Source organism: Tursiops truncatus, chromosome 6 (genome assembly GCF_011762595.2).
Source record: "Tursiops truncatus isolate mTurTru1 chromosome 6, mTurTru1.mat.Y, whole genome shotgun sequence".
NCBI lineage: Eukaryota > Metazoa > Chordata > Mammalia > Artiodactyla > Delphinidae > Tursiops > Tursiops truncatus.
Window position 1 is genome coordinate 77,419,594 of NC_047039.1, and position 26,334 is coordinate 77,445,927.

Consider the following 26,334-nt stretch of genomic DNA (forward strand, 5'->3'; position numbering starts at 1 on the left):
ATTATCCTCTCCTATTACTCTGAGGATATTAAAGATAACTTTTTTGAGACTTTCTTCTTTTTGCATAGTCTCTGTTTCCTCCATGTTGCTTTTTTCTGTTTATTTCCCTAGAGTATTTAATAGTTCTGGATGTCTACACATATTTAAGAGTAGGGAAATAAAACTTATTGGAAGTTCTGAGCACGTGAGTGGGATGAATTGATAGCAGTATCATTGTGGGATGATATGGCTCAGTTGACGTGGGAGAACTCCTGATTTTCAGTATCTTTTTGTCTTTTCTCATTGGCTAAATAAATAGTTTCTCCAGAAGAGACTCTTGCAATCTCCTGCCTGGAGGGTAAAGACCCAACAACCAACAACCCAACAACCTCCTAAGTAGAGGAAGCAAACCCAACAAAGACCCAACAACCAACAACCCAACAACCTCCTAAGTAGAGGAAGCAAACCCAACAAAGACCCAACAACCAACAACCCAACAACCTCCTAAGTAGAGGAAGCAAACTAGAGTATGTAAGTATTATTTCTATTTTCAGTAAAGCATACCTTGTTTCCCCCTGTCCAGAGATGCTCTATTTTATACTTTCCAGAAAATAAATCTCAGTTTTCTCCAAGGTAGGGAGGTGCAGAATGGAGATGGGATGGAGCTGAAGAGACAACTTTCTTCAATGACTTTAAGCCAATTTTCCTTTTACTAGCCCATCCATACTCCTTGCCCCACTTCAGATGATGTTGCCAGTTACTGGACCTATTGAGGATCTTGGCTGTCTCCATTGATGGTGCAGGAATGCCCTTTCTCATTCTGGTAACTAAGAGTGGTCTTTTTAGTTACCACTCAGCTAACAGTTTTCTAGCCTCCAAATTTTGTTATTCTCTTCCCTCCTTTTTCCAATTTTTAAGAAGTGAGGTATAATGTACATACAGAAAAGCACGTAAATTATAAGTGTGTAGCCTGATGAATTCTGACAAAACGAACACACTCATGTAACTACTGCCTAGATCAGATTATAAAACGTTACGACACCTCGGAAGCCTTCTCTGTCACTCCCTTCATCTATCCAGAGGTAACCACTATTCTGAATTCTAAGACTTTTACCAGTTCTATTAGTTTGAGCTGTTTTTGTATTATATAGATTGCATCATTCAATACATACTCTTTTGCATCTGGCTTTCTTTGTTCCACATAATGTTTGTAAGATTCAACAGTATGTTGAATAATTATAGTCCTTTGTGTGAAATACTACAATTTCTTTATCTCTTCTACTGCTAATGGATTTTTGGGTTGTTTCCAGTTTTGGGCTACTATAAATAATGCTGCTGTGAACATTGCTATATATCTTTTTTGGTGAACATATATATGAATTTCTTTGAATATATACCCAGAAGTGGAATTGTTGGACATTGAGTGTGCAATTGTCCTACTTTGGTAGGTACAGCCCCAAAATTTTCTAAACTTTTTGTAACAATTTACGTTCCTACGAGCAGTATTAAGACAGTTCCAGTGGCTCCATGTGCTTACTAGCTGAAGAGCTGGTGATATTAAATATCAGTCCTTTCAGTTTTTGCCACTCTAGGGGTGTTGTGATAGCTCATTGTGGTTTTAGTTTACATATCCCTGATTACTAATTATGTCAAGACCTTTTTATACGTTTATTTGCTACCATTATTTGTAAAGTGCCTGTTCATGGTGTTTAGAAGAAAATTTCTAAAAAAAATGGATCTGTCTTTTCATATATATTAAACAACCTTGAATTCATTGTAATATATTATCCATCTTTGTATAACTGGACTTAATCTGCTATTATTTTGATTAGGATTTTGTATCCATACTACAGAAGAAGATTAGACAGCAATTTTAAAATCTTGCTTTTTCTTGTTAGATTTTGATAATCAACTTTATCCTGGGCTGGGAAGTGTTTCCTCTTTTTCTTATTTCCTGAAGAATTTCTATAACATAGGTTTTATTTACTTACAAGTATTAGAAAGAATTTTTGTTACAGATTCAATTTCTTTCATAAATATGGAATTACTCATATTTTCTCTTTTTATTTGTCAGTTATAAGAGCTGTGTTTTTATAGGAATTTATTGATTTAATCTAAATTTTCAAATTTATTGGCATAAAGTTTTTCATAGTATCCCCTTATTATTTTTTTGATTCCATAGGGACTATAATGGTGCCCCATTTTTCATTTCTGTTATTGGTTCTTTTCTTTCTTATCTTCACTCTTGATGAGATGTTTATAAATTTTATTATTCTTTTCAAAAACCAAACTTTTGGTTTCCTGACCTTTTCTATTGTATTTTTGCTTTCTTCTTCATTGATTTTTTCTTTTATCCTTATTATTGTCTTTCTTTTACTTTTGGGGGTATTTAATTTGCTGTTCTTTTTATTGCTTCTGAGGGAGGTAATTTAGGTAATAGAATTTAAGATTTTAACTCCTAACACAGGCTTTCGCTGCATTCTGTGGGCTTTCATATATATTTTTATAAATTTTCATTTAGTTCAAAGTATTTTCTTTTCAATTGATTTCTTTAACATATGGGCTATTTTTAAGCATACTAGATAAGTTCTAAATATTGGTGATTTTCTACTTTCTGCAATTAATTGATAATTTAATTGCATTATGATCAGAAAACATAATACGGCTATAGTGAGTCTTCGTAAAATTAGTTATCATACCAGTGTGTGACAGTGGTTATCATTTAACTGGGATCTGCCCCTACTTTGCTCATTACTCCTTCATCTTAACAGCTCTGAGGCCTTGGGTAAGTCACTTTACTTCTCTTAGCCTTAGTTTCATGAAATAGAAAGATGGAAATATGAGCTCTAAAATTTCCTTCATAGCTCAAATATTCTATTATTCTAGGTTATCTTTTATCCTCTTAACTAGAATTCAGCAACATGATAGTAAAAAGGAATCCACAGAGCAAACCTCATTATTTGTTCACACACCAAGTAGTTGTAATTGGCAAAATAATTGCCATTTCACCAAACATAGATTTAATTTTGTTTAGTTAAGAATAAGGCGTATACTTATGTTTTTTAAAAGGGTATGTAATAATTAATAATGTTTGCAGCCCCTGCTTTTTAAGGCATGCCTCATTTCATGAAAGATCATGAATGAAAACGTTGAAATACCGCAAGAAAGCTATAACCTTATCATGGAGAGCCTGAGTAAATCCAGGAAATCTTGGAAAATTGCAAGAGAAAAATGATTCTATCACAAATTTTAGCCTCCAGTCACAGAGTGTTCTCTTCCAAATGTAACTTGCTCTTGACATATTTCATTAATGAGCACTGTGCTTTACTATGAACAAGACAAGGTTATTTCAGACTCACATTGCAAATGTTTCCTTCTTGCCCTATGCATTGGAAATACTTGCTGATTTTTCTTCTGATAATGATGACTTTTTTTTTTTTAGAATTTTGATTCTTAGAGAAGAGATTGACATTATGAAGTAGGTTGAGATTTTGTTTTGTTCACAGCTTTTGAGCTTTTTTTTTAAAGATTAAAAAAAAATAGTAGCAAGCCCTTCTAGTTTGTTAGGCACTGTACTAAAGCACACTGATTCTTTTAGACCATGGGGTGCTTTTTCGTACATTGAAAGTTGTGGTCACTTTTCTTTTTATTTCATATACATATCCATTGTGAAAGGATTTTCCTCCCATCTACTTAACTAGCATATCTGTTACCTCCAACATGTATGTATGTATGTATTTTGGTGAAAACATTTAAGTTTTAATGTTTTAACAAATTTCAGTTATATAACAGTGTCACCAGTTACAGTCACTTTTTACATTAGATCCTCAGACCTTATTCATCTTGTAGCTGAAAGTTTGTACCCTTTTACCAACCTCTCCCACTTTCCTCGCCCCACCTCCTCAACCCCTGACAACCATTTTTCTACTCTGTGATCACTTCTAATTTCTATTCTAAAGTCCTGGTTGACTTATGTACCTTCTAAAATGGTTTAACCTGGGAGAATCTTGGGTACAGAAAGGTTTGGGTTCCATATCAATAAATAAAATACTAGAACTTTCTGAGATTGGCCCAATGATTGGTCCTACATGCAAAAACATATTTTATTTTCTTAAGAGATAGCCTGTTTTTTCCCTTTATGGAAGAAAAAGAAGTTTTAAGCTTGCAATTTTCTGATATTTCTTATCACCAACCTCAGAACAAGATAATGAATCATTGCTAACAGTTTCCTCACCAAGGGGTATAGTTATCCTTAAAAACTATCCTTCTATTATTATGGCTTCAGGCTTGATTTCCTAAACTTCTTCTATCCTGCCTGTCCACAGTGGCATACAAGCTCTCTTTACCTTTGGTATCTACTGTGTTTCTAGTCTCCTGTCTTCCTTCCTGGACTTAACATTGTGAACTGCCCCTTTCTTCCCTGGTATACCTTTGCCTGGGACTTAAATTTTGCTTTCCCCCTTTTCTATGCTCTGTGGCTATGGTCAGTAAAACCACCTCCAACCTTAACCTTGGATGTTGGAGCACATCTTTCCAACTGTCTATTTCAAAGTCCATGAAACTAAGTCCCAGGAAAGTAAAGAATCTCTCCTTTTAGGACCTCTTCTCTCCCAGGATAAGAGCTTAGACACAAATATAGCTGACTTTCTACTGGCATTTCTCATAGTTTAAATGGAAGAAAGTTTAAGAGGAAGAGCCTAGAGGAAAATGAGACTGGTTTGCTTTACTTGATGGTCCAAAACTAGCTGCCACCATGCACCATTAATTTAAATTTGGAAGTTTAACAATCTGTGCCTCCTTGTCAAATTCTTTTAACTTATTTTAAGGATTCTTATCCTCAGTATTAGGAATATTTTTCTGCCTACGTAATTTTAAAATACAAATAATAATAGCAACAACAACAGTAAAAGCATTATAAGATTTATTGAAAACTAGGTCTGGTCCTAATCACTTTTCTATATATTCTCTCATTTGACACAACAACATAATAAGCTGGGTCATATCATAATCCTCATTTGAAAGAAGAGGAAACTAGGGTTTAGAGAGGTAAATAAATTGCTTAAGGCCACATAACTAGTATATATTGAAACTTATAATAACATCCAGTTCTGCCTGATTCCAAAGCCTAGATCTTAATTACTAGGAATGTCGCCTTCTTCTTTGCTCCATGGTTTAACATTCCAAAATGATTCCTGAGATGTGTGGTTTGGCTTACTATTAATGCCAAATTAGATGTTTTGCATTAAAAGTCTTTTCTTTTTGGTAGGATATGACCAAAAATGTCCAAGTAGTAATAAGCTTTTGCACTTGGTATCGTGCTTTACTATATAGGGCGTATTTTCAGTATTTGGCCCTCATATTGATAAAGATGAAAAGATTGATTTTTATAAAAATCATGGAATTTTCCCAAGGTCACATGCGAATGGCAGAATTAAAACATGGGGCACAGTCTTTTGACAACTGTGTCATTCTTCTTAACACAGGATGCTATATTACTGCTTACCAGAATGACTCCAAAGTACCTCTGAGATGCAATTTTCATCTGTGTGGTATTATTACTACTTTCTGGAGATGGTAAGAGGAATCAATCATAAAAATATTTCCAACATTTTATACACAGTAGAATTCCAGCTGCCATTCATGATCTTATGGGTCAGGAGGGATACTGATATCCTATAGGGTTTCATGAAGAAAAAGAGAACCTCTGATGCCTTTACACCCACTATTCCTACCACATCCCCTGCACGTTATTAGAAAGTTAGCCTTCTACAGGCTTCCAATTACAACACCTTCTGGTGTAGCATTTGGTTCCACCTCACCAAGTCTATGGTAAATTCTATGTCACAGATTTCACTTTGTGTCTAGTATGACATGTTGAATTGAACTGTCAGATAATTTTAGTAGCATTTTATATGTCTACTGGGAATACATCAGTTTTCCCAACTGTTGCAGCAGGGTGGTGTGATTTCTTGAGTGAGTCCCTAGATTAAAGAGAAAACTTTTTTGGGGGGATGCCACTTGAGGCTGAACAGAAAGTACCAGCTCCTCAGTAGAACCCAGGCAAGTAAAAAACTCAAATGCAGCATATATTAGCCCTGCTTAAGCAAAGTATCAGAGATCAAAATACTAGAGCAGAGTTTCACTTGGCATTTAAATTCTAATCAAGGTCATCCTAACAAATAGCTTCATATTATTGTCAGAAGCTACAGCAAGGGCAAATCCTTAACAAACGACTGATTATAAAGTGAAATCGTTACTAGAGTATTCTAGATATAGAGGTAAAACTATCTTTGCAAACTCTTCAAAACAGGAAAGGAAAGGGGGAAGAGCTGGATGCTCTGTTAAACATTTTGCACATTATATAATTTTTAGTAATGAGCTAATAAACCAGGCCTCTGGGGCGAGGTGGGGGGAAGCCCTAATTTGTAGCTTTTGTCAATTTCTATGGCAAATTTTCACACCATGGCTGATTTCATGCTACCAGCATGATGTTACTGCATTCAGAATTTAAGAGGTGCACACATTTGTTTCTCACCAGTTGTAAGAGCTGACTATAGCATACCATTGAATCCTCACAGTAATTTTATGAGGTAGGTGTTATTATCAGAGATATTAAGTGACAGTGGCTGGGAAATTGTAGCTGTTGAACTGAAGTTGGAATACCAGGAGTTCTATACTTTTTCTGCTGTATTCTACCGTGCCTAAAAAAGAAGTATATATTGAGAGCCTTCCCTGTGCCAAGAATGGGAAGACACATTGCCCTGGTAATACCTAAAAAGAATGAAGAAGAAATGCAGGAAGCCTCTAAACTTGGCATTATGTTGGTTCTCTCCCCACCCACATGGGAAATATGAAAGAAGTTTTCAGTATTTCTAAGAAATTTATAATAGAAAGAGATTTACTGAATTTGAAAGTGCAGTGTGGTAGAAAGAAAACATCTGATGTATCTTCCAGGGTTTTTTTTTATTTAATTTTTTGGATGTATATACTTATGTTACTGCTTAAAATAGTTGGGAACATAATCATGTCCATAACATTCTTGAAACGGGGAAGAATTAAATGTAGTCTTGACCCCCCTTCACTGCTATTCTGCTAAAGAAATATGAGCCCATTCTGCTTTGCTAGTTTGTCTCAGGAAAAATTTGATAATGCCACAGGATAATATAAGACAACAAAGTAGTGGGCCCATTCTCAAATCCCACCCAAGGTGATCAAAGGTGTTTCATTTTATTTTGATTGATTTCTCATCCATTTCTGTTCTCTGTGTAATTGGAAAGAATTGGCAGGGAGTGCTTAGTGTCTAAAACTATTAGAATCAATTCCAAATTGTGTTTACCAAACTCAGATGGGTATTCGGGCTCATGGTCTTAAAGAAGCCTGCTGTGCCTTGCTACTTTTCTAATTAGGTTACCTAGAATAAGTGATTTTCCTAAAATTGTGCTAACGTAGAGTTTCACAAGAATTTACAACACTGCCTGGTAGATACTCATAGAGTTTTTAATGCCTCAGTAGCCTGAAGGAATGAAAGAACCTCTCCAGGTAGCTAATTTACCACCTGCCTAATGCTGTGTCTGTGGCAGTTATACAGTCAGTTGAAATAGAGCTAAATTGCGTCTTTGCTCTCAGTCCCTGGTCAAACTGATTCCATCCCTAGGCTACTACAGCATTGTGGGGAGACAGGCTTAAAGGCTCATAGAATTGAAACTGTTAGTGAAAATTATGGTGTCTCAAAATGACTGCTGGACTATCTGGATTCTGAAGAGAAATTCTCGGAAATCTAGAGGCTTATGTGTGGATAGCGTGTGGGAGGCAGGTGGTAGGGAAATGACTCTCCTGCAGGTCTTCATTTCCTGATTCTGACTGTGTGTCCTGGCTGACCTTTGGTAACAAGGGCAACAGACAACAGAGGCTACTTTCTTTGGAGTCAGTGAGGGTTAACGAGGAAGGAGACACCACACCTTCTCTCAGAGCCTTAATAGGAAGCTCTCCCCAAACTCCTTGACTGTTCTTCATGTGGGCCGATCAGCCTTGGCCACAGTCGAGGTGATATATCAAGATGGGTAAGAATATGGACTCTGGAATCAGAGTGCTTAAGTTCAAAATCAATAGTTCTTGAGTTCAATTCCAGCTTGGACAAGTCACTTAACCTCTTTGTGCCTAAGTTTTATCGTCTGAAAAATGGGGATAGTAATAAAACCTAAGTCATAGAAGTGTATGCAAAATGCTTAGGTATAAATGCTATATACGTGTTCACCCAGATAAAGCTGCCCAAACTGGGCGCTGCAGCACGAGATTTTGATGTTCTGGCCATATCTTCCAGAATGCTCTGCGTGCTGAAGACTGTCATGGCAAGCACCAGCCAGAGGTCTTTTTACGGGTCACAGGTTTGGCTTGCATGAAGGCAAAGTCAGAAGTTCTATAAGCTCCTGGAACAAGTCCCAAGCCAAAGACAGAAAGGATGTTGGTGGATAAATACTCAGCTTCCTTGTCCTTAAATTGAGATCATTCTGGAGTGTGTTCTACTCTGTCTCCTAAACATCCCCAGGGAGATTAAGCTCTAGTTGCCCGCAGGGGTAACTGGTTTGATAACACGTCCTTTACTGACTCTTCTATCTGTCTCTCTCTCTCTCTCCCCCTCCCCCCACCTCTTTCCCTCCCTCCCTCCCTCCTTTCCTTCCTACCTTTTTTGCCTCACTACTCTACTTCCCTACTGTTGTTTCCTGAGATCACCTCCCAAATAAACTACTTGCATTTGAATCCTTTTCTCAGGATCTGCTTCTGGGGGAACCTAAATCAAGACAGGTTTCTTGGCTTTTTAGGAGTATTATAAATGGCTATTGGATTGAGGACATTGCTTTTAAGAATTTCATTGAGATAACATACTTTATTTAGAATCTCTAATAGGCCAGTAGGTTTTCATGCTCTGTATTTTGTGTCTATGGATTTCTTTTTTAAGTAGGAAGAAGTTCTGGAGTTAGAGACAGAGGACCCAAGTTTCCCTTGACTAACTAGGTGAATGCCTTTTTAAAAACTGTCAGTTTTATCATGTGATACTAATATATATCCCACATTGTAATAAATAAGATGATGTACATAAGAGGGTTCTGCAGAGACTACATTTATTGTATCATTAGCAGTCTTCTCAATGGGGTTTTGTTTTGTTAGGATTTTCACCATTTGACATATTCTTCCTGTGAAATTCTGCAAGGTAAAAATATATTCGTGAACACTAAAAAGAAATATTTTGGCCGTATTATTATGGCCTACCTTCTGTTACTCAATTTTGATTAATACTTTAATTTCAACTTTTCAACAGCCTTATCTTCCTTCCATTTTGGCAGCTGCCTGATGATCTAGCCATAGTTTGGGTGTCTTGTAGTTAGCAGGGTAATGGATTTTTGAGCTGTGTGTCCCGGGTCCTGCCCTCTAGCTTTAAGTTGCAAACTGCATGAGACATTTTGATTAATAATGTTAAGAATATTTATTTTTCCATTATGCAAACAATTCATTTGCTGTTTGACTAATGCTTATGCCAAGTATGAATTTACCAAACTACTAAGCCACAGGCAGATTCAAACTGTATAGCTTTTTTTCTGTGACTTAAAAATTATGAAAAAGAAACACATAGCCATAAAAATAAGGAACATTACATTACCTATTATATTAGCTAGTTCAGAAAGAATTGATCATTAAGTAGTTAAACTACTTATTTAAAAATTAATTAAAAACTTAAAAAGCAAATCATAATTATTTTAAAACTTTTGCAAAATAGCAATAAAAGTGTAAATAACGGAGGAATGGTCTGTATTCCCACCATTGAAAGAGAACAATTGCTACTTTGATATATTTCCTTCCTATTTTACGTATATTGTTTCTTCGTACAATGTCGATTGTATCATGTAATATGTCTTTCGCCATAACACATCTATGTGGGCATGTGTCTAAGGATATTCAGTGGGCAAGTCTCATGGCCAAACGCTTTCTCCCAGCTTCTTACTTGCTTTTTGGCTGCCATGACACTGCTGGGCTGCCTCTCTTCTTCCACTCTGGTTTCTTGCTCCCAGCCCCACTCCTAAGTCCAAACCTCTCAGGATGCTACCCCTCAAGCAACCATGTGTCTGAGTTTTGTCACTTTGGTACCAAGGCCACAGGCTGGGAACTCAGCTTCTTCGGGCACACTGATTTCCTCATATTCCTTGTAACTGTGATCACACCTGTGCCACACCATTGCTTGAGGTGAGCAGGATGTATTTCTCTCTTCTTTCCTTTCCTTTCCCCTGGACAGCTTTCTGTGAAGTAGGGTTATGAGGAAAGGGAAAGTTCCATGTAGGCTCCTGCTAGGTTCCACTTTCCTCTTTTAATTGGCAGGATTTTTATTAACCCATTTACAATATTTTATATATATATATATATATATATATATTTAAAGTCATCAGTATAACAAAGTGACTGGTAGGGTGGAATTTTAAAATAGCATGCAACCTCCTTTTTTAGAGGCTGAGCCAGCAAGTCTCCTTAAGAGAAATTTTTCTTATTATGAGAAAAAAAAAAGTTGACTGGCTTACCTTAGTTACGCAAAAGCTTGTGCAGCCTTTTCTGGTGTTTTTGTGTCTCTCCTTAAAATGCAGACCAGAACATTCTAGTTTTAGCAAAGTTTCCCCTCCTTGCCCTCAACCTTTTGTGAAGGTTGTGAATCAATTTTTCATCAGAGGCGTGGCGGTATGAAGGGACTTGTGAGTGTTAAGGGACTAAGATTCCAGCCCCTTCTCCATAAGATTCAACATTAGACAAATTTGGAGGCAACCACAGTGTCCTTGGATGAGGCTCCCTGACAGGAAAGAACCACAATAGTGACAGATGAGCAATCATGAAGAGAGGAAGAAAGTTTGGGCTTCAACAAGTTTCAAACAAGGTTCTCAAGTGTCAAACAAGGTTCTAAGACAGGTCTGGCCTTGGCAGATCTTGTACTGAGCCTTCATACGTCCCCAGGCCTGGCCAGCCATGGGAGTCATGACTAGTCATGACTAGGCAACAGTGGAGTGACCCTAGTGATCTAAATGTACACAGGCTTTGCTGTCGCTGTGGGACCCTCATCCAGTTTCAGTTGTCCCTGTTATGACGGTGCCAACAGTGCTGCTCTACTAGTGGTATTCCCCCTCATGAGAAGAATGGTGGGAATCCTCTGGCCTAATAATTTTGATTGTGGGTGACATGGGATAAAAAGCTGCTTGCCAATATAGGCATGTGGGTTTGTAAGTGATTAATTAGAATAATAAAAAGGATGTGGCTGTATTTATCCAGGCTGGTGAAGCAAGTTACTATTACCTCAAGCATTTTTCATGTTATTACAAACTTTAACGCCTGCCTAGTGGTGTACTGAGAGAACATATCTTATTTTCTCATTTCTCTGTTATTGAACATGAAGGTCTTTTGCATGAGGCATTTCTGACAGAATCTAGTATTGTTGTAGCACTAAAAGTGTAACAGTAGTAGGAATATATTTTCTGGGTGTTAAAAATATGCAGTTATAATGTAAAATAGGTCATTTAGAACACAAACATTATTCTTTGGAACATGATGAATTTAGCCTCCTTGTCTTCTTGTATTCAAGGGGCACTAGGAATCTTTGCCAAGAGTGGGGCATGATAGGGAGAGGGGGCTCAGAGAACCAAGAGTGCAGTCCATGCTTGAGTTCCATCTTTTCCAGGATACCTTTGATCCAAAGGAGGGTCAGAGGTAGTATTGTATGCAGGGTGGAAGGTCCACATCCATTAGATATAAGAGGCCATGACTCTCCCCAGTGAGTCCCCAGAAACAAGCAGGGCCCAATACATAGTAAGTGCTTGGTATGTATTTTGTGAGTATTTGAATGAATGAATATTTTCACTAAGCACTCAGGGAACAAGACTATGTAAGCATTCCAGAATTAAAGGATCAGATTTGTACAAACTTGCCATATAATTTTAAAGTGCTGTTTAACCTCTAGAAGTCCATCTTCTTGTATGACAAATTGGTAACGATATCTGTATTTACCTATATAAAATGCATAATATTATAATACAACTAGATCTGTGTGGTTTCTTTTCATATGCTGTTATGTTATTTCAAGACATTAGTTTTCCTGATAGTGGTTATGTGATCTTCTACACCTGGATGTAAACAATAGCGACAACAACAACAACAACATGAAATAAAGCACCACTGATTCCAGAGGAAATAATTATAGTTCATGGCCATGAGTGATACCTGTGGTACATATGAGACTACTTTAGGCCTGTATTTCTGAGTGTACATTATTCCTTTTACTTGATTGCCCTCCAATTTCCATTCATTTGAGAACTGTGGGAAAATGAGACTATAGGTGCCACGTTCAAATTGGAGAGTTTCAGAAACTATAGAATGGGTTTTGTTTTGTTTCCAGAAGACAATTTCTATCATGCTCTGGGAACATGGTGGCCTGTGGAGTAATTCATCGAGTCAGGCCCCAGCTACCTTGCCTTGAAAGAGGGGCCCAGTAGGAGCAGCTGCCCTGAGAATCTTGAGTCTGAGTCTGTCTTTTTTATTTTTTATATTTTTTGTAGACACTAGGAAATAAAATTGCTACTACAACATAGAGAGTGAATTTCAAAGTTCTGTTTTTGTGGGCATTAAAAGGAAACTGATTGAGCAATGAGATAAAATTCAGGACACAGGATAAGTGGTGATAAAATCAGTATCTTAAAAGGGATTAGATCTCTACAATCAACAAAATGAAATTAACATATATTATCACATTCAAATCTCAGTACAGCCCCTGGAGGGAAGTTGGAGAAGCACTATTATCCTTCTTTAAAAATTTCAGGAACTGAGACTCAAAAAGTTTAGGGGCCACGTCCACAGCAATAGAACTTGTAACTGAAGATTAAAGTTTGGGTTTTCACTCTCCTTCTACCACCTCTCCATGCTGCTGTTGAAGGTGCCAGAGTTTTGGCACCTTTATGTCTTTCTCTCCTGAGTCATTCAATCATAGTTCCAGAGTATCTCTGCAAAAGAAGTGAATGTCCCTTTTGAAACTCAGCACCTTTAACATATATGTTATCATCAGTATATCTCCACCTACAAACTCTTACAAATAACAGGAAAGCTTGAGGCATTTCTTCCCTTTCTTTTTTCTCTCCCCTCTTCCTTTATGCATGTCCAGAGGTTATTTTTATACTCCCATTTCCTAGAGGAAAGGAAAATAGAAATTCTTGTTCTTTATCAAGGCTAATAATCTGGCTGCTTTTTATTTAACTTAAAAAAAAACAAACACGAAAATCCTTTCTGTAGACTTGACAGATTATCCCAACTCTCTCATTTGTGCTCAGAGATTTTAACGTTTTCTCTTCTATTTTCTGGCCACAAGGCTTCTTGATAGAAAATTGCAACAAGAGAAAGGTCTGTTCCCTTTTGGAATGCTCTCCACACAGAAGCCTGGGAGAAAAGTTGTAGCATATGTTAGAGACCCCAGCTTCTAGGAGCTGGGCCAGAATAGGCAGCATGAAATAGGATAAGGTGATTCTCTTTGCTTTCAAGCTTTGGTTCCCTTCTTAAAGAACTCCATTCTTGTGGCCAGGAAAAGCAAATAGAGTTGGTTCTGAAGCAGATGCTGCTCAGACTTCCTGGTTATCAGAGCAGAAGTGAGAAGGCAGAATTAAAGGAGACAAAATTAGAGTGTGTGTGTGTGTGTGAGTGTGTTTACATGTGCACACACACGTGCATGGGCACACAGCTATAAAGCATCAACATTTGCAAACCCGATATAATCTGCAGAACAAAGCACGTCTTCAGTTTCAAGTAAGAATGAAGAAAAGTGAGTATATCTCTGGAGCAGGAATCAACAAACTTTTTCTGTAAAGAGCCAGATAAAAAAATACTTTAGACTTAGTGGGTCACATGGTCTCTGTCCCAAATATTCAACTCTGCTATTGTAGTACAAAATAGCCTTGGACAACACATAAACAAATAAGCATGGCTATGTCCCAATAAAACTTCATTTATGGACACTGAAATTTAAATTTTATATAACTTTCACATCATGAAATATTATTTTTCTTTTGATTTTTTTCCCACCATTTAAAAATGCAAAAGCCATTTTTAGCTTGTGGGTGGTACAAAAGCAGGCAGTGAACCAGATTTGGCCCATGGGGCTCTAGAGGAAGGGTAATGCTAATATAGGGGTTGTATGAAAAGATGGAAGACATTTCTTTTTATTCTTCTGTGAAGTGGTGACCAGATGAGCACATTTCCTCATCCTCCTTATGCAAAAAAAAAAAAAAAAAAAATTTACAAAACTTATATTGATTAAAATCTCATCTCTTTGAAATTCACTTAATTCTGAAATTTCAGCAGGGCCACGGCCATGCCGAAATTTATCAATGGGCATTTTTTGAAAGTTTAGTTGCATTGCCAGCTTTATATTTAAGGCATATAGACTTCAAATATTTTAGAGAAATATGGTGATCAAAGGAAGAATATCTTATTTCCAGATAGTACTTATTTGAAAGAACCTGCCTCTCAGATGGGATTGTCCCAAAAATCCACACCGATACACTATCAGGTTAATTTTCTGCTTTGTAATACAATAAAACGGTCACATAATACTGAAAACGTTAACAGTATTGTTAAATTTTGAACAATACTGAAAATTTTAACAGTATTGTTAAAATTTTATTTGACTTGCGAGTCAAATAAAATCATGATAAATGTGTCATAGTGTCCTGCATACGTGTGGGGAAAGAATCTGTGTTTCTAACTGAATTCAAAAAAGAAATAACTCATTATGAAAGCAAACCATTTCTGATGAGGGGAACATGAATATAAGTGCAAATCTACAAATCTTTATTGTTAAGGTACTCTCCCCCCCACTTCCTGTCCTTTAATCATGCCCATAACTATGGGCGCTCAGATTCAGTTGGGGTATAATTTGAAAAGAATGTTTGACTATGACCATAAACATTCCATTTAGTCATCACCATGAATCCCAGATGCTGGCAACAATGTAGACATTTTTTTGTGGGAGTGAGAATAATCCAGATCCCTGCTATTCAAGTGTCGTCTGTAAATCAGGAGTATCAGCATCACCTAGAAGCTTGTTGGAAATGCAGAGTATCAGGCTCCACCCCAACCTCACTGAATCAAAATCTGTATTTTAACAAAATCTTCAAATGGTTTGTATGAACACGAATGGTAAAGAGGCATTCAGCTTTAGGAATGGTTTTCGACCTTGGCTGTAAGTTAGAATTCCCTGTGGAACTTCTAGGAATCCCAGTGCCCAGTCTCCATAGCAGACCAATCAAATCAGAATATCTGGAGGTGAGTTATAGGGGACACGCCGGTGCCCGGCATGGAGGCTGCTTGGCCCTCTGGGCTGGTTGCTTCTGAGACTGCTGCCTCTGGGCTCCTGGGTGTTCTGTGGTTTGCATCAGTAACCATGGGACCTTGGGGAGCTGCCACAGCAGCGGCGAGGAGACGCTTACGTGCGAGAACCTCAAAGTGGGACAATATATTTGTAAGGATCCAAAAATAAATGATGCTACACAAGAACCAGTGAACTGTACAAACTACACAGTTCATGTTCCATGTTTTCCAGCACCTAACATGACTTGTAAGGATTTTGGTGGCAATGAAACACATTTTACTGGAAACAAAATTGGTTTTCTCAAGCCCATATCTTGCCAAAATGTAAATGGCTGTTCATACAAGGTGGCGGTTGCATTGTCTCTTTTTTGTTGGATGGTTGGGAGCAGATAGATTTTACCTTGGATACCCTGCCTTTGGTTTGTTGAAGTTTTGCACTGTAGGATTTTGTGGAATTGGGAGCCTAATTGATTTCATTCTTATTTCAATTCAGATTGTCGGACCTTCAGATAGAGGTAGTTACATTATAGATTATTATGGAACAAGACTTATGAGTATTATCAATGAGAAATTTAGAAAAACGCAGTTATATCCATGAATATTGTTTAAAAGAAACAGATTTGGGCCTCCTTGATTTTAATAGAGAGCTCTCAGTATGTAGATTTCCAGACTTCCCTTTTTCCTTCTTCACATACCACTTTATGGATTCTATTTAATTTTTTGTTGTTGCTGATGTTTTTGTTTTGCTGTTTTAGTTAAAAACATATGAGATGTATTTAATAGAACTTTCTTTGAGATTTATATGATAATAGTCTTTGTTCAGCTACTGTCTCTATGAGATAGGTAGCTTATTACTCTGATATTAATGTCTTTTCCAAAGGCAAGTTGCCACTTGTCTTTTTCACTTCTGAAAAATAAAAAGTATGACTTATTCAAAAAAAAAATCTGGAGGTGGGATCTACTCATCAGTATTTTTTAAAGCTCCCTAGATTATTCCAAAATGCAGGGAAGTCTGAGAACTACTGGGCTAGGTGGTGGACCGAACGTATGCTCTGAGGGTAAGAAGAGAACACTCTCATTATCAAGTGGAAACAAGGTCCCCAGAACTGGAGGCTTTATTAGAAGTGTTAAAAAGGTCAGCACGGTATGTATTAAAAGAGTGGCTTTCAAGAACAATTTCATTATTTGAGGGATGAAATGGCAGCATACCCCAAGACAGGCAACAGAGTCGCCTATTCAGTTTAGCCTTTTAGTCTTATTTTTAGTCTTTGCCCCACAATTTTAACTGATTCTATACTGTTACCAAGACACCATCTGATCTTAACAAAGCTTTATAAAAAGCCTTTCATAGGATAATGGTTTGTGAATCATCTTTTCTTGTTGAGGATGAGGGTAAATTAGTGGTATGTGAGTTTTGGTAGAGTTAGCAAAGTTTTCCACTGTTTCATTAGATTAACTGATCATAGAGGTGTCCTATCTGTAACTTAGAACTGGAACCTGAGGAAAAGGGTGCCAGTCAAAAATCCTCTTCTGTCCTTGGATCAGTGAGGAACCCATCAGATTAATTCTCTGGACACAAGTGTAAGGGCTACTATATGTAAGAGGAAAAGGCATTATACAGTAGCTAATGTGATACCACACTGTCAAGGTCCCAGAAGCCATCAGTTCAGTTTACTGATTTGGTGCCTCCTCTCCATTACTAATATCAGTCATTATGCCTTTAAATAATAATGGTTCAATTATGCCTCTAAAGAAATGGAGCCCTCACAATGAGATAAAATGTTCAGATTACTAAACAGTTAACTGAAACGAACAAAATTAAAGATTAAGTTCAAGTAAAACTCTGTTGGGTGCTGGCACTTACTAATTCTCCCTAACTAGGGAGAATTCTGTCTAGAATCAGACCGATTTTGAGTTGGGTCCTCTTCTTCCTACCTGTTGCTAATTATGCATCATCTTTGGGCCTTCCTACATCTCGCCCCACCCCATCCCCCATCTCAGCCTGGTGTTTTAGGTTCCTGGTGCTAGAGTTTATCTCCTAATTGAAGAGTTCTAAGTTTTAGCTTGCCATTGCTCCACACAACCCATCTACTCTATTTCTATTGTTCTAGCTATTTCTATGCTTGATTGCTAATTTCACAGACCTGTGGAACACTGGAAGTGCAATTATCCTCCAGCGTAATTACCTTCTGTAAAAACTGCCTCCCACAAAACTCCTGCAAAAACTGTGTCCTGTTTGTTACTACCTATGAATGTATGGATGCCTTTTCAGCTACATAGAGAGCTGTTTTCTAGACCTCCCTGGCATTAGAAAAGATCAAGTTATCTGTACAGCTGGAACACCCCTTTTAATTAGGAGCTTTTTATGATGGTTATTTCAGGTGTCCCATTAATCTGACATCACTCCTGGGTGTAGCAGTTGATGTTAAAATTGGTCTGTTTGGTATCACCTGGGAGTTTTGTCTGTTTAAATATTTCATGTTCACTTATAAAAAGTTACACACATTATGGGCTTCCCTGGTGGCACAGTGGTTGAGAGTCCGCCTGCCGATGCAAGGGACACGCGTTCGTGCCCCGGTCCAGGAAGATCCCACATGCCGTGGAGCGGCTGGGCCCCTGAGCCATGGCCGCTGAGCCTGCACATCGGAGCCTGTGCTCCACAACGGGAGAGGCCACAACAGTGAGAGGCCCGCGTACCACAAAAAAAAAAAAAAAAAAAAAGATTACACACATTAAATAGCTCCTACATTCTTTAATATCACTTGAATACAGATACTACAATACACAAACACTCTTTTCAGCATTCAGTTATGCAATAATTTTTAACTGACTTAACAATTTATTTTAATATTTATTTTTAAGGTGCTATTGATTTATCCCAACTATAAAGTCGTAATTATGAATGATATGTGAATGACTTTATTTTTTAAACATCTTTATTAGAGTATAATTACTTTACAATGGTGTTAGTTTCTGCTGTATAACAAAGTGATTCAGCTATATGTATACATATATCTCCATATCCCCTCCCTCTTGCACCTCCCTCCCACCCTCCCTATCCCACCCCTCTAGGGGGACACAAAACACTGAGCTGATCTCCCTGTGCTATGCAGCTGCTTCCCACTAGCTATCTATTTTATATTTGGTAGTGTATATATGTCAATGCTACTCCCTCACTTCGTCCCAGCTTACCCTTCCTCCTCCCTGTGTCCTCAAGTCCATTCTCTATGTCTGCCTCTTTATTCCTGTTCTGCCCCTAGGTTCTTCAGAACCATTATTTTTTTTTTAGATTGCATATATGTGTGTTATCATACGGTATTTGTTTTCTCTTTCTGACTTACTTCACTCTGAATGACAGTGTCTAGGTCCATCCACCTCGCTGCAAATAACTCAATTTTGTTGCCTTTTATGGCCGAGTGATATTCCATTGTATATATGTGCTACATCTTCTTGATCCATTCATCTGTCAGTGGACACTTAGGTTGCTTCCATGTCCTGGCTATTGTAAATAGTGCTGCAGTGAACATTGTGGTACAAGACTCTTTTTGACATATGGTTTTCTCAGTGTATATGCCCAGTAGTAGGATTGCTGGGTTGTATGGTAGTTCTATTTTTAGTTTTTTAAGGAACCTCCATACTGTTCTCCATAGTGGCTGTATCAATTTACATTCCCATCAACAGTACAAGAAGTTCCCTTTTCTCCACACCCTCTCCAGCATTTATTGTTTGTAGATTTTTTGATGATGGCCATTCTGACTGGTGCCAGGTGATACCTCACTGTAGTTTTGATTTGCATTTCTCTAATGATTAGTGATGTTGAGCATCCTTTCATGTGTTTGTTGGCAATCTGTATATCTTCTTTGGAGAAATGTCTATTTAGGTCTTCTGCCCATTTTTGGATTGGGTTGTTCTTTTGATATTGAGCTGCATGAGCTGCTTGTATATTTTAGAGATTAATCCTTTGTCAGCTGCTTCGTTTGCAAATACTTTCTCCCATTCTGAGGGTTGTATTTTCATCTTGTTTATAGTTTCCTTTCCTGTGCAAAAGCTTTTACATTTCATTAGGTCCCATTTGTTTATTTTTGTTTCTATTTCCATTTCTCTAGGAGGTGGGTCAAAAAGGATCTTGCTGTGATTTATGTCATAGAGTGTTCTGCCTATGTTTTCCTCTAAGAGTTTTATAGTGTCTGGCCTTACATTTAGGTCTTTAATCCATTTTGAGTTTAATTTTGTGGATGGTGTTAGGGAGTGTTCTAATTTCATTCTTTTACATGTAGCTGTCCAGTTTTCCCAGCACCACTTATTGAAGAGGCTGTCTTTTCTCCATTGTATATTCTTGCCTCCTTTATCAAAGATAAGGTGACCATATGTGTGTGGGTTTATCTCTGGGCTTTTTATACTGTTCCACTGATGATTTTGGATCATCTTTACTATCATTACTCTGAATTCTTTTTCAAGTAGATGCTTATTTCCTCTTCATTTGTTCGGTGTGGTGGGTTTTTATCTTGCTCCTTCATCTGCTGTGTATTTCTCTGTCTTCTCATTTTGCTTAACTTACTGTGTTTGGGGTCTCCTTTTCGCAGGCTGCAGGTTTGTATTTCCCATTGTTTTTGTTGTCTGCCCCCAGTGACTAAGGTTTGTTCAGTGGGTTGTGTAGGCTTCCTGGTGGAGGGGACTGGTGCCTGTGTTCTGGTGGATGAGGCTGGATCTTGTCTTTCTAGTGGGCAGGACCATGTCTGGTGGTGTTTTTTGGGGTGTCTGTGAACTTATTATGATTTTAGGCAGCTTCTCTGCTAATGGGTGGGATTTTGTTCCTGTCTTGCTAGTTGTTTGGCATAGGGTGTCCAGCACTGTAGCTTGCTGGTGGTTGAGTGGAGATGGGTCTTAGCGTTGAGATGGAGATCTCTGTGAGAGCTTTTGCCGTTTGATATTACGTGGGGCTGGAAGGTCTCTGGTGGACCAATGCCCTGAACTCGGCTCTCCCACCTCAGAAGCTCAGGCCTGACACCTGGCCTAAGCACCAAGACCCTGTCAGCCACTTGGCGCAGAAGAAAAGGGAGAAAAAAAAAGGAGAGAAAGAAAAAATAAATAAAATAAAATAAAGCTATTAAAGTATAAATTTTTTTAAATTATTATAAATAATAATAAAGAAAGAAAGAACAACCAAACCAAAAAACAAATCCACCATTGATAATAGGCGCTAAAAACTACACACACACACACACACACACAGACAGAACCCTAGGACAAAGGGTAAAAGCAAATCTATACAGAAAATTCACACAAAGAAGCATACACATACATACAAACAAAAAGAGAAAAAGGAAAAAATATATATATTAAAAAAAAAAGGAAGAGAGCAACCAAATCAATAAGTCTACCAATGGCAATAAGCTCTAAATACTAAACTAAGATAAACATAAAACCAGAAACAAATTAGATGCAGAAAGCAAACCCCAAGTCTACAGTTGCTCCCAAAGTCCACCTCCTCAATTTGGGATGATTCGTTGTCTATTCAGGTATTCCAGTGATGGAGGGTACATCAAGTTGATTGTGGAGATTTAATCCGCTGCTCCTGAGGCTGCTGGGAGAGATTTCCCTTTCTCTTCTTTGTTCTCACAGCTCCTGGGGTTCAGCTTTGGATTTGGCCCCGCCTCTGCGTGTAGGTCGCCTGAGGGCATCTGTTCTTCGCTCAAACAGGATGGGGTTAAAGGAGCAGGTTTGTTGGGGGCTCTGGCTCACTCAGGCCGGGGGAGGGAGGGGTACAGAAAGTAGGGCAAGCCTGCGGTGGCAGAGGCCAGCGTGACGTTGCACCAGCCTGAGGCGCCCCGTGCGTTCATCCGGGGCAGTTGTCCCTGGATCCCGGGACCCTTGCAGTGGCGGGCTGCACAGGCTCCCCGGAAGGGGGTGTGGATAGTGACCTGTGCTTACACACAGGTTTCTTGGTGGCGGCAGCAGCAGCCTTAGCGTCTCATGCCCGTCTCTGGTGTCTGCGCTGATAGCCGTGGCTCGTGCCCGTCTCTGGAGCTCGTTTAGGCAGTGCTCTGAATCCCTTCTTCTCACACACCCAGAAACAATGGTCTCTTGCCCCTTAGGCAGGTCCAGACTTTTTCCCGGACTCCCTCCCGGCTAGCTGTGGCACACTAGCCCCCTTCATGCTGTGTTCACGCAGTCAACCCTAGTCCTCTCCCTGGGATCTGACCTCTATAGCCCAAGCCTCAGCTCCCAGCGCCCACCTGCCCCGGTGAGCAGACAAGCCTCTCAGGCTGGTGAGTGCTGGTCGGCACCCGTCCTGTGTGCAGGAATCTCTCCGCTTTGCCCTCTGCACCCCTGTTGCTGTGCTCTCCTCCGTGGCTCCGAAGCTTCCCCACCACCACCCACCGTCTCTGCCAGTGAAGGGGCTTCTAGTGTATGGAAACTTTTCCTCCTTCACAGCTCCCTCCCAGAGGTGCAGGTCCCATCCCTATTCTTTGGTCTCTGTTTTTCCTTTTTTCTTTTGCTCTATCCAGGTACGTGGGGAGTTTCTTGCCTTTTGGGAAGTCTGAGGTCTTCTGCCAGCATTCAGTAGGTGTTGTATAGGAGTTGTTCCACATGTAGATGTATTTTTGATGTATTTGTGGGAAGGAAGGTGATCTCTACGTCTTACTCCTCCACCATCTTGAAAATCCCCTGTTATGCAATAATTGATTTACTTCATAAATATGAACAAAAGGGCCTACCGTGTGTGAGATAGTATCCTAGATTCTGTGAGAAATTAAAAGATTCATCAAAAGTGTTTCCTGCTCTCTTTGGAGCCCATGGGTAAGAAAAGCACACAAATAATCATTTCCCAAATCAAATACAGTTGGTGACTAAAACAAATAAACAAGCAGCAAGTGCTATGGAAGTTCCAAGAAAAGGAGGGGCAAGAACACATGGGGACAAAATTTCATCTAAGGCTTCGTGAAAGAGATGGCATTGGAAGTGGATCTTGAAGATGGGTAGTTTTCAACAGGGAGCCCTCAGGGTGAATGCACATGAAGTTAACACAGGTGCTCTCTATAAATACATGACCATTCATGCATGAACACTTACCACCTGGAAGAGGCTATCACTTCCTTCATCCAAAACCCCTGTGTGATCTAGTAGCTAAGTGCTATATGCTTGGTAATAATGTAAGGTAACAAATGTTTTTGTTTCCTCTGAGGTAGAAAGTGAAAGTGAAAGGAATCATCAAAGGTTCACATGCCTGTCTCACAGAAAACCAACCAGAGCAATTGAATTAAAGCCTAGTTGTTGATTTGAAATCTATTTAAGCATGCGCCCAGGTTTTTTAGCATCTTTTTCTAATTCTTTGCTAAGAACTTCTGGTAACTTCTCGCTCTGTGCATCCTTTTCCTGAGCTCTTGGATTATCTTTATGATCATTACTCTGAACTCCTTCTTAGGTAGATTGGCTATCTCCACTTCATTTAGTTGTTTTTCTGGGGTTTTATCTTGTTCCTTTGTAACATTCCTTTGCCGTCTCATTTTGTTTAAATTTCTATTTGTATTTTTATGTATGTAATAGCTTAGACGTTTCTCGACCTTGGAGAAGTGGCCCTCTGTAGGGGATGTCCTATGTGTCCCAGCAGTACACACCCCTCTCACCACCCAAGGCCCAGGGACCAGCTGGTCCCAGGGTAGGTTCTGACCTGTGTCAGTTCTGCAGGCTGCAGGGTCATAGTTTCATTCGTTCTGGTATTTGCCCCCTGGTGGGTGAGGCTGGTCTGGAGGTCTGTGAAGGCTTCCTGGTGGGAGGCGCTGATGCCTGCTCATTGGTGGGTGGAGCTGGGTCTTGGCCCTCTGATGGGCAGGGCCAAGTCAAGGGGCGTATCTAAAGATGGCTGTGGGCTCAGGAAGTCTTTAGGCTGCCTGTCTGCTGAGGGGTGGAGCTGTGTTCCTGTTCTGTTGGCTGTTTGGCCTGTCCCAGTTACAGGCTGTTGAGTGGGGCAGGTCTCGGTGCCAGAGACCCAAAATACCTGTCTCTGCCTCCAGCCAGAACTGATGCAGGTCCCTGCTTCCGCCACCAGTTTTTGTGACCCCAGAGAGAGCCACAGTCGCCCCCGCCCCCTCGCGTCTCCAGGAGACCCTCCAAGACCAGCAGGTAGGTCTGGCCCAGGCTCCTGTGGAGTCACTGCTTTTGCCCTGGGACCCGGTGCACAGGGGCCTTCTGTGTGCCCTCCTCTCTGTTTCCCCCATTCCTGTGCAGCTCCTGCAGTCAAGCCCCACTGGCCTTCAAAGCCAAATGCTCTGGGGGCTCCTCCTGCCAGTGCTGAAGCCCTGGGCTGGGGAGCCTGCTGTGGGGCTTCGAGGTCCCTCTCACTCCTGTGGGAGAACTTCTGCCGTATAATTGTTCTCCAGTTTGTGGGTTGCCCACCTGGGCGGTATGGGATTTGACCGTATCATGAGCTCCTACCATCTCGTGATTTTTTCTTTATGCCGTTGGATGTAGAATATGTTTTTCAGTAGATTCCCGTCTTTTTTACCCGTGGTTGTTCAGTCGTTAGCTGTGATTTGGGTGTGCTTGTAGGAGGAGATGAGCTCAGGTCCTCCTAATCTGTAATCTGGTCTCCAGTTTATTTGCAGAGAAGTCAGTTCTTTATAAATCCATGAACAGCAGGGTCTCCCTGGGATGGATATGCCATGGGGACTCTCACTCCCGAAATCTTTAGCATCTTTTCATTGTTTGAATTTCAAAGAATTTACTTTTCCCACATGAAGAAATCAGGGACAAATCAAAAGGAGTTTTGGTCATCCTTGATAAATATTCTAATTAAATCCTTCATTGACTGATGACTGCCAAGAGTCAGCAGCAGGTGGTAACAGTTCCTTTGTAATCATTGTAATTGTTTGAAATAATTCAGTGTTCCAGAGCTGTTTTTGAAGAGGCCTAAGAGAGACAGTGCAGATGGGCCTGATTTAAACAGTCTCCTTGTTAAAAGTGTATATTATATTTGCTGGTTAAGTTATTGGCAAATTTAAATATATTATCAGTACATCAAACTAATCATTTATTGAAAAATAATAATAGCCACAGCTGCTCTCCCTTTAATTTTTAAGAGAGAAAATATCATGTTCACTTAGTTATGCATATCCAACATATTTTCTTTCTTTTGCACTCAGCATGTCTGATGTCACAGTGTTTCTTTTACATTATGAATAGACATCTCCGTGAGCTTTTTTTCTTTTAAATTAATGGAACATATGCAGTATCCACTTCACCCAAAGCTATAGAATAACAACGCTATTATTGTAGCCATCTGTCTCTTCACATCAGTGTCTTCTGTGGTTTTATAGTCCAGTCTTAGGGCTCTGTAAGAAACAATATTGGTTAACATTAATAACTGCCTTCATCTGACAATTTACATCTCTGTTTGGAGACAGCTCCTGAAAGCATCTTTCCCAGTTAAGGGTGCAGGGCTTGGGAGGGAGGGAGGGAGGGACGACTGTCTTGAGGGAGATGGAGGCAGAGCCGCCTATTTTGCTCCACTTGACTGACGCCCAAAGGAAAGGGTGAGTCAGTCTCCCACTTCCTATTATCACTCTGCATTTGCAGTTTCCCACCTTGACAGGCAGTAACAGTTCCAGCCAATGCTAATTTGGGTAACATCTAAAAGGCTTGCCTGACAAGGCAGATTCAAATTATGAAGCAAACCCCTCACATACTGAGACCTTGTTAGCTAGATTAGTGGCGGATTGGCTCCTTGTGACAGCTTGTTTGCTAGAGGTGAGCTATCTGCATTTTCAATGCAGGCAGGTTATATCATCATTTAAAGAAAAAAAATAAAGATGTCGTTTTTCTTGTTTGTCACAGAGTTCATGTAATATTCCCTCTCGATTTTCTCATTGTTGACTTCAGAAAGAAATAGCAGCAAGTGTGTACCTTTGAGTGCGACAGCTAATTTTGTTATGGATGAACAGAGTATTGTGACAAAACAGTGGCACAGCTGTCATAACAGCTGTCACACATTAATCATGACAGTGACAAATAGCATAATTACCTTATCTGGAATTCCTAGCATGTACACTCAGTATGCCCCACTGCCGAGAGAGCATATCACGCACGGTTTAATTAAAAAGACATCAATACAGGTTAGTTAGACAAGGGCTAGAAGACATTGATCCAAAATGAAAATAAAATTATTCGTAGGTTGGTGTTCAGGGACACCCAAAGACCAATTACTTAGCCGACGTGATAATTTGAATGTATTTCCCTAACTGGCCCTTCTCAATGTGTATATCACGTGGTAAATTGGCTGCTCTGCCCCAAACCATTAGCCCTTCCTCCATGAAATAGTTGATCCCCGTTTTTTTCCAGCCTCAGCATGGGTTCTCAGGAGCCATCTTGATGTGTTGTCAATTGATTGAAGGGGCTCTATTGATAAATATGTGATTACCAGTGAACAAGTTGCGGCTAACATTTTTGTTAACTTGCTTTCCAATCGAGTACTGAGCAGGAGAATGTTATTAAATCTAGTGATTTTTGTTTTATTTGGAAATTCTTCTTAAGTAAAGAATATAAGCAGGTGAGACAGAGTTTAAGCCTAGAAATGACAGTCTCTTACATGTGCTGTGTTTTAATATGTATTCCTGTATTCATGTGCATATACGTGTCACATCAGTATGTATAAATATGCACACATGCCAAATATATGTATATCTTTGCCCCCCCCCCAGCTATTTTAAGCTCAACAATTCATTGAATTTACTGATTGAATTCCTGGTAGCTAGTTCTTGAATTGCTCTGAAGCTGCCTCAATGAAATATTAATGAATCAATTTCCATAGACATGGACTCATTATCTTCCTGGATGCCATTGGAAAACACAGTCCTGCCTGCGGTGTCCTTCCACCTGTCTGTGACATGATTCGATTTTTTTCTCTCTCTCTTTTCAATTAAATAAAAATATTGCTATCAGGAAGTTTTTGATAACGGTAGAACAGACATTTCCATTTCT

General features: G+C 39.3%; 1 long non-coding RNA gene and 1 pseudogene across 1 annotated transcript in view; both read left to right on the forward strand.

Moving 5' to 3' along the window:
- Nucleotides 1-308: 308 nt before the first annotated feature.
- LOC141278986 (uncharacterized) overlaps nt 309-26,334 on the forward strand; it is a 191,387-nt gene continuing 165,361 nt past the window's right edge. The window contains exon 1 of the long non-coding RNA XR_012332578.1: nt 309-510. This is a non-coding gene — a long non-coding RNA (uncharacterized lncRNA). The remainder of the gene's footprint in view (nt 511-26,334) is intronic.
- On the forward strand, nt 15,193-16,034 carry LOC101330335 (TM2 domain-containing protein 1 pseudogene; annotated as a pseudogene).